Source organism: Trichechus manatus, unplaced genomic scaffold, assembly GCF_000243295.1.
Source record: "Trichechus manatus latirostris isolate Lorelei unplaced genomic scaffold, TriManLat1.0 scaffold00062, whole genome shotgun sequence".
Taxonomy (NCBI): domain Eukaryota; kingdom Metazoa; phylum Chordata; class Mammalia; order Sirenia; family Trichechidae; genus Trichechus; species Trichechus manatus.
In genome coordinates this window covers 7,703,799-7,716,997 of record NW_004443998.1, presented here as the reverse complement: position 1 = coordinate 7,716,997, position 13,199 = coordinate 7,703,799, and the positions used below count along the sequence as shown (strand labels likewise).

At 43.5% G+C, this 13,199-nt stretch overlaps 1 protein-coding gene across 5 annotated transcripts in view; it reads left to right on the top strand.

Annotated features, from left to right (window-relative positions):
• Positions 1–13,199, top strand: part of MBNL1 (muscleblind like splicing regulator 1) — a 219,907-nt gene that overhangs the window by 14,893 nt on the left and 191,815 nt on the right. The window contains exon 1 of one of the 5 annotated variants that reach the window (XM_023733896.1): positions 11,300–11,319. The exons of the other annotated variants lie outside the window; for them this stretch is intronic. The gene's annotated coding sequence lies outside the window, so the exon portion shown is untranslated. Of the gene's footprint in view, positions 1–11,299; positions 11,320–13,199 lie in introns of those variants that run through there. 5 annotated transcript variants of the gene reach the window in all.

Genomic DNA, 13,199 nt, shown 5'->3' with positions numbered 1-13,199 from the left:
CTTGGATAGCTCTGAATAGTAGAGAGTTGAATTCCCTATCAGGTAGTTCTAGTGCATTTTCTTCTACTGGAAAGTCATCTGGTGTTTTATTTTGGACACCTACTGGAACCATCCTGTCCTGTTTTTGTATATGTTTTGATATTGTCTGCTGTCTTCGGGGCATTCGGTAATTACTTTCCTCGTTTATTGATTATAGATTTCTTTGTTTCATCTTGCTTTTTTGTTTTATTTGGCTGTGTCTGAGCAGGCAGGCTGTGTGTTCTTTGTTGTTTGCTTATCTTTGGGCACAATACTTTTCGCCTCCTTCTCCAATTGGCAGGGTCAGTCGCTCAGATGTGGTACAGCAGGGCAGGTCTAGCTGAGGAGGAGTTGCTGGGAAGGGTTGTTTGTGGCACTTAATGCAGCCACCAGGGCAAGCTGGTAATCAGTGCAGGGCAGGTTCTGGTAGTCCGTGCCTGGGCTGCTTGGTGGTGTGATGTTCAGCGCACAGTGCAAGTAGGCAGGATGGAGGGGGGAGACTGTGGTGTGTGGAGCTAAGATGGGTATGGGAGAGAGGAGAGAGGAATGGTAGCCAAAAACATACAAACAAAAAAGAGTGCTAGGGGAGCTTGCTGTTGGAGTGGAGAGATGAGGGACTATGAAATGGAGAAAAGAAGGAGAAGGAAAAAAAAGGAGAAGAAGAAAAAAAAGAAAAGAAAAAAATGAATAAATAAAATTAGAAAGAAAGAAGAAAAGCAAACCTTCCAGGGATCCCTCTGGTGCAGCTGCAAGGTCTGAGGAAGTTGCTTCCAGGCTGTGAAGTACAGCCTGGCTAGAAGGGGTAGAGGTGTCACTCAGCACCAGGTAATCAGGGGACAGGAAGAGAAGGAAAGTATAGAGAGATGAGAAACTGAGTAATGAAGAAAGACACAAAGGGAACAAGAGGGAAAAGAAAACAAAACAAACAATTTAAAAAAAAAAAAGAACAAGAAAAATCCCCAAAGAAAAACAGAAAAAAAAAAAAGCCCCCCAAAAAAAACACAAAGAAAGAAATGCCCTCAGGGATCCCTCTGCATGGTCTGCGCAAACTGATGGGCTAGGTCCCAAGCCGTGCAGCATTGTCCGGCCAGCACAGGCTCCTAATTCAAGAAAAGAAAAAGAAAACAAACAAACAACTCAAGACAAACAAACAAGAAAGCCCCAAGATCCTACCAGTGTGGAAGCACAGGCCAGGAAGCAGTTTCACATTCGAGCAGTGTTTCACAGCCTTTCAGGAAGAAGCAAACATGGTACATGGAGCCAGGTATTTGAGAGAAAGGAGGGGGAGGTGGTGAGAAATAAGGAAGAAATCTAAAGAAGCGGAAAAAAGTAACCCCAGCAGCCAAGAAATGCCACTTAGGGAGCTGGCCAATATGGGCAGGTGGAACCCAAGTGACACCAGGGTGAAGGTGGTGCTTCCCAGCCAAGACACTGGCCACAGGAAGCAGAGGAGGCTGAGTGCGAGTGAAGAAGGGTTGGGGGTGGGAAAGCGTATATCGCTGGTTACTGGTTGTTCTGTCTCCTGCTGGAAGCTCGGTGAAGCTGCTTTCTCGTACCCCCGTTCACTGATCTCTGATAGGAGTCCAAGATGGCAGATCTGTGCTGCATTAGCTGATAGGGAACCTCTGCATGTATCTCTCCTTGCTGTCTGTTCTCTGTCAGTTTCTTATTCCATTCGGTGCTTGGCTGAGTTCTTTATCTCTTCATTTGATGCTTAGGGTTTCAGGATTGCCATTTCCTCTGTTTGGCTTAGTTTTTTTGATCTTTGCCGTGGAGGGATGGCGTGGTGCTTCTGCCTATGGCACCGTGTTGTCTGGAAGTCATCATGACTATCTATTTGAGATAATAACAATAGCTATAATTTATCAAAGACCTGACGTGTTAGATTAAGTCTCATGAAGTCATTGATCATCACAACTTCATCAGGTAACTGAGACTTGGAGGGAAGATCTAAAATTACATGTCTAATTACAGACTCCAAACCCTGTCTTTACTTCACAGGAGCTCACTGGGGCCAAGGCAGTGGGCAGAACAGCAGCCTTTGAAATAACGTCCCTTTTTCCTGACCTCATTCTTCTCCAAAGTGTGGAGCATATCTAAGTCATTGCACCTAGTGGGGGACTGAGAGGGTGGGTAAGCCTTGTTGCTAAGAACAGCAACAACAAAGGCAGAAGGGCAAGGTCGCAGCAACCATGACTCTTGCCAACAGAAACTGACCCATGCGTCATATTTGGCATGTGGATTCCTGTTGCCAATAACCCCAAAGCAGACAGTGCTTTCCCTTTAATCACCCAGTAATTAGTCATAGAGGAAATACATTACTTCAGTTGACCTCTTCTTCCATTGTGGTAAGAAGACTATCTCAAGTCAAACCATATATCCTCTATGCACTTTCTCTTCCCAGTGATTAATTTTGGCTGCTTTGTATGAATTGAGGAACCCTGGTGGCTCAGTGGTTAAAGAACTCAGTCGCTAACCAAAAGGTTAGCAGTTCGAATCCACCAGCTGCTCCTTAAAACCCTACGGGGCAATTCTACTCTGTCTTATGGGATTGCTATGAATCAGAATCGACTCCACGGGTTTGGTTTTTTGGGTTTTGTATGAATTGCGTAATAGTGTCAAACATGCCCTTTTCCACAATTTGAAGTTTTATCTAGAAAAATTACCATCTCCCAATGCCCACTTAGAGTTCTAAGCATTTAGGGACTGTGCTAAACTATTTAAAGGTTATTTCAAAACAGACCTATTAGAACTTTGTAAGAAAAAATAAACTTCAAAGGCTTCACAAAGGGAAAAACTGCCCTGGCTAAGCCTGTAATTTAGACTATTTTAGTATGACTAAAATGAAGTACAGCTTCATGAAGGGAGAAGCCTAGAGTGGCCAGCCTCTTTCATACAGCTAACTTTTCTTTACTTAATTATAAAGACAAGCAGGGAAGTGCTTTTGCAAAGTGTGGGAGTCTTGAAGCTGCAGAGGGAAGTTACACTGTGTATGGGTGTGAGTATGTGGGTGGGAGTTATAGATTACTGCTGTATTGCTAGTCTAGAATAATCGTGCATAAACATTGGTACACTTGTACTTTGAATGGAATCAATACATCTCTATTAAAGCACATATGACTTTATTTTTACATCAAGGAACACTAAAAAAACTTTTTTTTTAATATCCAGGAAAACAAGATCAAAAAGAGCTTTTCGCTTTGACAAAACAAAAGATAATGCAACTGGATTTTCATTTTATTTTCATATATGAATTCAAAGCCTGACATGCCATACTCTTTTCAAGCGTGAGATTCAGGCTGGCTTTGTCTGCAGACATCACAGACGCATGATTAAATCAAGGAAGTGAATGGAGGTAAAGAACAAAGAACACAACGAGGGCAAGGTAGTGCTCATCAGTCACAGGCTTCTTTAGCCTTGACCTGAGGGGCTGTGTGGTGAACACCCTGCCACCTAAGAGACATAAAGTGCTTATCTCATGCAACCAGCAATAGAGTTCTTTCCTTGGAAACGAGGAGGAATTCAGGTAGTGTAGATATGTAGAATAAACACTCTAATGGTTCCCGCGTGGCTGTTAATTCCAGAAATTTGAACTCAGTTTAGAAAAGGGAGACCGTAGAAATAATGAGAATTGTCCATCTGTTGATCTAACAGGTTTAGATCCACCTGTTACACATCCCTGTTCTTCTTTTTCACTGAACTTTGCACATTTGTATTTTTTTACTTTACCATATCTATTGTCTCCAATAGACTCTGCATTTTGTGAGGCTCAGGGTCTAGTTTTTGCCTGCCCAACAGCTTCAGATTCTAGGAAAGGCCAGAATTAGCCAGGTACTCAAAGAGTATTTGTGGGTTGGAGAGGACAGTTGACGGCAAAAAGACTTAGAGAGAAAATGTAGCAGTTACTGGTGAGCAGGTGACTTACAGCTGAAAACTTGGAAGGGGGGAAAGAATGCTCAACATTGTCTAAGACACATTCACTACTGGGAAGGCTGGACAAGATCAGGCCTGTCAGCAGTCACTCATTGCTAAGCTCACTGCAGAAGCGTGCCATTCAGATCCACCCAGGTGGACCAAGAGGGTCATTTGGACTGATGGTACATTCATAAAAGGCCACAAATTAAGACTTCTAACATTACTTTCAGATGAGACTCAAATGAGATTATGTCATGTTAATTTATTTGTGTTTATGATTTAACTACCTAATTGGTTGAGTGATTTTTTAAAATGTACTAAAATTTGCACAAGACTTTTTTTGATGTCTATTCATTCTGATATATTTATGTGTGTGTATCTATACATACACATACAACCAAAGAAACCGAACCCATTACCATTGAGTCAATTCTGACTCCTAGCGGCCCTATAGGACAGAGTAGAACTGCCCCATAGTGTCTCCAAGGAGCGGCTGGTGGATTCGAACTGCCGACCAAAAGGATGTGGCCTCGGACACTCTTAATCTCTCAAAGGCCCAGATGTCATTTACGAGGAGCTCCCGTTATCATAATTTATTAGCAAGAGACGGGGTACGCGATTTTAAGCAAACAGTAACCTATGCATTATAGAATGTGCGGGCATGCCTAGTTTGAAGCCCACGGATCACTAATGCTTGCCTGACGTAAGGTGAAGCGTATTTCAGTTGCCTGAGGAGCACCATTTCCAGCCAGTGCGTGACGAAATGCATTCTTGCACCACCATCTTGTCTCCCTACAGCTAGTCCTGGCTCCCATACTCCTAGATGCATGTGGGCACCAGCTTACCCAAACCTCTTGTTATTTGCGATGGAAGTTTCCTGCAGAGAACATTGTTTCTGTTGAGCCAAATAAACATTATTTGCTAAAGGGAGAAATGGAGCAGGCCAATTGGTTGCCACTGCAAAGCAGATTCTGAGTAATTTCATCTCTTAAACTCTAGTTCAGTGGTACTCAACCTTGGTGGCACATTAGAATCATCTGAGGAGCTTTAAAAAAAGAAAAATACAGCTGCCTGGGTGCCAGCCTCAGAAATTCTGATTTTACTGCATTGCTGTCTGATGAGCCAAAGTGTAGTCGAAGCTGAGAGCTACCCTAATTTTGTCTCTTCATTTCTAGAATGGGCTCATAATTATCACCCCATGCACCTCTAGTGAGGGTTCAAAGGGATAATGTGTGTAATTAGAGTCTCTGACACTCTGAATTCACCAGGATCCCTTCTTCCTTTACTTCGGGAGAGGAAATGAAGGGAAGGAAGTGGGGGTGGGGAGCCTGGAAGGTGAGGAGGAGGGATCCTTCCATGGATTTGCTCTTGGAGCTCTGCTAGTTAGCACTTCATTTGGGTTAACAAACTACCCTTTGTCAAAGCAAACACTCTTGGAAGATTAAGCCTCATTCTCACTTTAGCGTGAATTACTTTAATCAGATAATCCCCTATCATTTAGTTGAGGATTTGTTATTGAAGGCCAAGGAGAGGGGAGGAGAGGGGGGCTGCAAGGCCAGCCTGGGCTCTGAGGTCAATCTTGGATTCTCTGAGGGCAGCTTGAGGAAGCTTGTCACCTGGGAGCCGGAGGATCTGAGAACAGCACCTGATACTTACTGATTTCTTATAATGGCATATGGAAAACATTCTCCTCATGTTGCTGGGACACTTATTTGCATGTGCCGGGTAATTATTTGTACCATTTGCCACCTGCTTGGGAGTCCATGAGGCGCAAAGCCTCGACCAGCCCTGTCTTCCTTGTCGCCTGCTGGCACATGGTAAGCACTCAGGGGTTGTCAGATTTAGTTCAATTGTTTTCACCTGCTACACACTTTTCCAGTTTTCTTCCCCCATGTCTGTCCCCACATCAAGTCAAGTCTATGAACACGTGCAAGAAGATCTATTGACTGATTTCTGTATCCCTAATCCAAGTACGGTTGCGCAGTGGTTAAGACACTCAGCTACTAACCGAAAGTTCAGGGCTTTGAACCCACCAGCTGCTCCATGGGAGAAAGATGCGGCAGTCTGCTTCCGTCAAGATTTCAGCCTTGAAAATCCTATGAGGCAGTTCTACTGTGTCCTATAGGGTCGCTATGAGTTGGAATTGATGTGAGGGCAGTGGATTTGGTTTGGGTTTGGTTTAGTCCAAATATAGCAATTTGGCCCATGGTGAGTCTTCCGTAAACATTCGTTAAACGAATCAAGGAGCAATAGCCAGCGTACTGATGCTTGAGTTCAGATATTAGACTTAATTTAGAGCTGTACTACCCAGTTTCCACACTGTTGGACAAGACAAAGAAGAAAGAAGAGAAAAAAGATGTGTGTATGAGGCTCCCGCCCTCTATTAAGGTGACAGAAGGTGTTCTTATTCAAAAGTCTCTTTAGGACATCCCTCGAGGCATGTTCTGAACGTAATTTCAGAAAACCCAGAGAGGTAAGAAGCAGTCAGAGGAGGCAACGAAAGATCCACAGAGAGAACACACACAACGCAATGAAAAGAAAGAGGGCCAGGCAGTATCAGAGAAGCCAAAGAAAGGAATCTCAAGAATGAAATGAATACGGACACACAGCAGGCGTTTAAGGGGAAAAAATAAACTCTGCTATTGGCTTTTTCAAGGAGCCCTGGTGGTACAGTGATTAAAGTGCTCGACTGCTAACCAAAAGGTCAACGATTGGAAACCACCAGGGGCTCTGCGGGAGAAAGATGTGGCGGTCTGCTTCTGCAAAGATTTACAGCTTTGGAAACCCAATGGGGCAGTTCTACTCTGTCCTATAGGGTGGCTAGCAGTCAGAATCAATTTGATGGCAGTGGGTTTGGTTCTGGGGTTTAATTGCAATTTTCAAAAATTATTTTGGCCCTTTGGAATAAGTATGGCAATGGCCATTTTTTTTCAGATGCTTTTTTTTCCCCTATGGAAAAGGATTAGCATGTAAAAATATTTGGATTACAGAACGTAGAATAGTTACAGTATAACATTTATACTATAAGATTTATTAGATACTATTTTTGAAACATTATGGGGGAATTTGGGGGCTGTTCAGCCACAACACATAATTTTTGAGATAGCAGAAAGCACTCCATAACATTAAGTATAAATAAACCTGTTGCCTTTGAGTCGATTCCGACTCATAGCACCTATAGGACAGAGTAGAACTGCTCCATAGAGTTTCCAAGGAGCGGCTGCTGAATTTGAACCTCTGACCTTTTGGTGAGCAGCTGAACTTTTAACCACTGCACCACCAGGGCCCCTAGGTAGAAATATACATTAGAAACATACGTAGGTAATATGTCCAAATTGACCGTCTGGCTACCTGTTTGATATTTAGTTCTGTACCTGTTTTATTTATTAAAATACCATTATTGTATTTTTTTTCTTTTCCTTAAATGAAAGTCCACAGTAGAGACGTGTATATCCCAGGTAGAGGGGACAAAAATATATTTCCCATCTATACTGCACCTCTTGGTTATAAGCTGCAGACTCACAGGATCGTGGTACAGGAAAGTTGTCCCATTATTAGCAGTGAGGTTTGGTCGAGTATTAACTCTCCAGCCTCAGTTGTAGTTCTTGTTAGCTGCTGTCAAGTCGGTCCCTGGCTCAAGGCACCCCCATGCGCAATGGAAAGAAATGCAGGCCTGGTCCTGTGCCATCCATGATCAGTTGTGGATCGGACCCTTGTGACCCGTAGCGTGTGCATTGCCTGATTTTCAGAAGTGGATCCCCAGCCCATTCTTCCTAGTCCATCTTAGTCTGGAAGCTCTGCTGAAACCTGGTCAGCATCACAGCAACCTGTAAGCCTCCAGTGACAGAGGAGTGGTGGCTGTCCATGAGGTGCATTGGCTCGGAACTGAACCCGGCTCTCCTGCATGGAGCCATGGTGGTGCCGTGGTTAAGTGTTTGGCTGCTCACCAAAAGGTCGGCAGTTCGAATCCACCAGCTGCTCCTTGGAAACCCTCTGGGGCGGTTCTACTCTGTCCTGTAGGGTCACTATGAATCAGAATCAACTCAACAGCAATGGGTTTGGGATTTTTTTCTGTTCTCCTGCAAGGAAGACAAGAATTCTACCACTGAACCACGCATGTGGTCAACCTTGGCTACTTCATGTGTAAAATGAAGATTATAATAAATGACAGGGGAAGGTCATTTGTTATCAGGTTCTATTCTCTTTTAAGTGAGAAAAAAATCAGAACACGAAATTGCATGTACTGTACAAGCTGAACCACGTAGAACGATGCATTAGATAACACCAGGAAGAGAATAAACCGTAACGTTCGGTGCGATTTTCTCTGAGAACTGGAATCACTGTTGGTTGGTGTAACAAATATTCTGAATTTTCTACATAGGGTTGACTTTAAGTCAGAAACACGTCACGCCCGCACACTCCCACACAGGTCACTTCCCTCAAGGCATAGATGTGGTCCTCTTAGAGATTCTTGTCAGCTCCGAGAAGTAAAATTCCATGTTTGCTGTATTCCACTTCTAAGGGTCCCAACCCAATCTTTCTCTGTTGCTGGCCCTCCGGCCATTTGCTGCTGGTTGCTCTCCTTGCCGGGGCCGCTGCTTCTGATGCGCTCTCGTTTTCAGCTAGAATGCAAATCTGAAAAACAGTGGCGTACTTCCTGCATTCTGTTCTGAGATGGACTGTCAACCTGCACACAGCAGTCCAAAGTAATCGAGTTTTCTCTGTGAAAAGCAAACCTGGATCGTCTGCCAGCCCCTTCTTCTCACCTCCCTCCTCAGCTTCCCTCCCTTCCCCAGCACAATCAAATACTTCAGTGGTTCCCACTGACCAAAAGTATCATGGTTGTAGCTTTGCATTTTGAGTGCGATTATTTGATGAAGATTTATGATTTCTCTCACTGGACTGTAAGCAACCGGGGTGAGGTACACTGTTAGTTTTTATTCACCATTAAATCCCAGGCTCAGGATATACTCGGTCCTTGGAGCTCATGACTGCCCCAGACCTTGACTATCTGGATTAAAACCCAGCCTCCCCTCCTCATCCCCTGGGACCTGCTTTATTTCACTTCATAGCACTTACCACCCTCTGAAATTATCTGATACATTTATCTTTGTCTGTTATATATATATTTTACTTGTTTACTGCCTTCCCCACTTCACCTTCCCCTTGCTGGAGTGCAAACTCTTTGAAGGAAGGTGCTTGCCTGTTTTGTTTATTTCTGTAACCACAGTGCCTAGAACAGGGCTTAGGGTTGAAGCTTGATAAACATCTGTGAAATGAATAGAGTCAGCGCGTCGTGTTTTTTTGTATGGCAGGAAGGAAGGAAGGATGGAAAAACGGAAGGAAAGAAAGAAAGGGAGAAAGGAAGAAAGAAAAAGGAAGAATAGAGGAAGGAAGGAGCACACTCGTAGAAAATCTAAAACGGCTTCTCATCACAGAAGCCTTGGGAAACGCTGGTGCCTATATTAGAGCTTCTGGTCCCCATTGTCTTTCAGAAAAACACCCAGAAGAACTGGCCTGAGAGAGTCCGGAGACATCAGTGGCACTCATGCTCTGCCGTGGTGCCCAGCTGTGTAGACCATGTTCTCCTCTGGTCTAATAAGGGAAGAAGGCCAGATGGTCTCTAATTTTCCACTCACGACTGAAATTCTGGAGCCCTGTGGTGCAGTGATTAAGAGTTCGGCTGCTAACCAAAAGGTCGGCAGTTCAAATTCACCAGTCGCTCCCTGGAATACCTATGGGGTAGTTCTACTCTGTCCTATAGGGTCACTACGAGTCAACAGGGTTTCTACTACATTCATAGCTCAATAAGCTTTCCCTTTGCCATCGAGTCGATTCCGATTAATAGAGTTTCCGAGGAGCAGCTGGTGGATTCGAACTGCCGACCTTTTGGTTAGCAGCCAGAGCTCTTAACCACTGTGCCACCAGGGCTCTGTGAATGTGGTATACTGGACAAGAAAAATACTCGCAATTCACACACATACACACATACATACACAGGTGACTTAAAGGCTCCCATTTGATGGAAAAAGATAAATGCTACCATTCCTTTTGCCTGTATTATTGGTAAACCAGATAATTGATATTATCTCCAAAAATCATGTTACTTAGCTGTATTTCTATTAGGATTCAGTGGTATAGTTAAGGTTTGAATGGACTGAAATATTTCAGGAATTCATGGTAAGCATTCTTTCCTCTATCTGAAAATGTAGTTTTATTTCATCTGAAATTGTTTTCTACAATTTCCCTCTCCACCCATAAATGACCTTCTTTTTATACTTATGGATATATTCACTCATAAACCCATGGACTATAACTATACTTTATAGAAGTAAGAGAGAATATAATGCTTTCCCGGCGCTGAGGGAATATCAATGATATTCTAAATGGGGAACTATTTACTTTTTATTACTATAATGATTTTTAAATAATTTCCACAATATGAAATATGGTTAGAATGCCACTGGTAGTTGAAAGCTGGCAACATGATTCAATATTTTTAGCATATAATCTGGCGTTTGTTACAGCGCTTCAAAATTTTAAACACTATTCACGTGATAAATCAGTAGCAGTGAAGTTTTATATCACAATTTATTTTAACTCATTTTTGATTTCTGGATTGATCATTGTTTTTATTGGGAGTTTTCGTATCCATCCTTTTTTCTTTATCTAATGTAAAATAACATTTACTAGGATATTTACTGTTTCTAACATTCAAGGACCTTTCTTGTCTTCCTTTGTATTCTGTTCGGTGGAGCAGAAAATTTGTCTCGGTTTCGATTTCTCTTTTGTTGCAGAAGTTTCTCTGTCTTCCAGTGCTGATGTGGGAAAATCGTTTCTCCTCTTGCACCATATGCAGGTTCAAAGTTCTGTTTTTCATTATATTTCTCCAAACAGCAAATTTGCTAACTCACTTGAAAAAAGAACACCAAAGCACTCACTCACAAGTCTGTAAGGGTCTGAGAACAATTGAAAACAAACCCCAACAACCAGGATTAGCCCTTAGCAGTTCATTGAGCATTCTGAAGAGAGGGACATGGAAGCCAGCTAGGGCACGGCCTGCCAGCAGATGCAAAGGTGGCTCAAATTCAGAAGTTAGGACTCCGTTGTCATAGAGAATGGAAGGCAAACTGAAGAAATTGAAAGGCAAGTAGCTGACAATCCAGTAGACTAAGCCAGGAACTTGGGAGCCTCCCAAGTCTCCTCCCTTCCTCATTCTCTGCATGAGTAATTTTTCCAGTCTGTCCACACCCATTCACCCTTCCATTAGCCACCACCCCACACTCCCATTCATCCTCCAAGCTGCTGCAGTGGAATCTTTCTTAAATACAAGTCCGATCTCTACGTCTCGCTCTTGCCGTGTAAAAGAAGCTCACCAGAGTAAAGGTGAGACTCCTTGGAATGACACAGACCTACTTTCAGCCTGGTCTTCTGTGCTCCTCCCACGTTGACCCTTCCCTCCCTTCTCAGAGAAAGACTGGCAAGTCTCTCATACGAGCCATGTTCGTTCTTCATTCTACAGTCAACCTGGACTCAACTCCCTTTCCATTTTACTAACCTCTACATACCTTTCAGGAAACCCAGGTGGCGTAGTGGTTAAGAGTTCGGCTGCTAATCAAATGTTGCACCAGGCGCTCCTTGGAAACCGTGTGGGACAGTTCTACTCTGTCCTATAGGATCACTGTGAGTCGGAATCGTGTCGAAGGCAACGGGGTATTTTTGTTGTTGTTGTTTTATTTATATATATATATATATCTTTCAAGGTGCCAGTTAAATGTACCTCCTGCAGGAAGCCTTCCCTAACCCTGCTCAGGGCTCTGGTGGTCTTCTCTCCCCCATTTTAGCCCTTATCCCTCAGGCTGAATTAATTGATCCGTTTGTCTCTTCCTAGTAGAGGTGTCATCGAGTGCACGTGTTTTACACATTCTTGTGTTGGCCGCATAGAAGGCACTTGATGTAGTTGTTGAAGTGAATGTTGAATAGGAAGAACGGGAATTCCCAGAGCTTGGGGCAGTAACTAATTGACAGGAAGGTCCATCCCCGTTCTCTAAGACAGTGGCAATGCCCTTTTAATTTGCTTCAACTGTGTTGGGCACTTGGGTGCTTTTTAATGATGAACACCAAGAAGTGGCACCATTTCATTTATTTATTTATCTTTTCTGCAGAGGGCTGTGAGCAATGTTAACTCAAGTGTTTCTCGGATCTAGCCCACGCTCAATAACTTAAGTCTGTTATTAGAGTTTCTGAAAGTGTTTTTGTACTTCAGCGGCTTTCACGATGTTTCCTTTTCCCCCTTAAGCCGGCCTCGCCCTCTTTAACACACCCTAACAACAAACCTGTGGGAAGAATGTTGCACCATAGCCAACGTTTTGTCCCAAACTGTGTCCAAAAGGCAAAACAAGTGTTTTCAATTAGGAACATCCTTGAAAAAGTTATCGAAATTCCTTAAATTCAAAGGATATCATGCCCCTAAATCTCCAAAACTGTATCACATCACAAAAGTCCCAGGATTCTTTCCATTCAAAGTGAAGTCAAGTAACTTCTACTAACACCCAGTGAATTACAATTTTGAGACTGTGGTTCCTTTGGCTCCAGCAATAATACGGTTTGTTTGCCTTGGAATATTCCCGTATTTTAGAAAATGATACTTTATTTTTAAAGAGGGGACTTTTCTTTCTATAAATCATTTAATGGAGGGTTGGAGATAAAAGGGATTTCAAGTTCCCAGTATGATTTACAAACGAGAGGGAAAGCTGGTATGTGAGTGTTTGTGCTTGTGTGACAATCAGTTTTACCGAGGAATTCCAAAACCGTGGACAGCCTGTTACTTGAGAAAGATACACACATTTGCAGTCTTGCAGATGTTTTTTTCCCGCCCGTTCTGCACCCAGGTTCAAAAACCGCGTGGTGCATTTTAAGGCGGCAGCCCCATCAAATCCCCAGGGTTTTATTCTGATCTGATTCTAACCTTCATCTTAACCTTGCCGGATTTCTTACAAAGCCCCATCCAAGGGCCTCTCGCAGGGGGAAAAAAAAAAAGAGAAAAGATTGTATTTGTCCGCCCGCGAGTCCAAAACCCCCGCCAGGAGCAGGAGCGCGCCCCGTTTGCACTCCGGCTCCGCGGCTATCGACTTGAACGTGTAAGATGGAAGATGCCAACGGGAGGTGGAGGGGACGCACGTCGCCAGCGCGAGCTTCGGAGGCTTTTCGCTCTGGGCGCCGCCCGGAGCGTGCAAACGAGCAGCCCGGAGCGGTTTGGCGGGGTG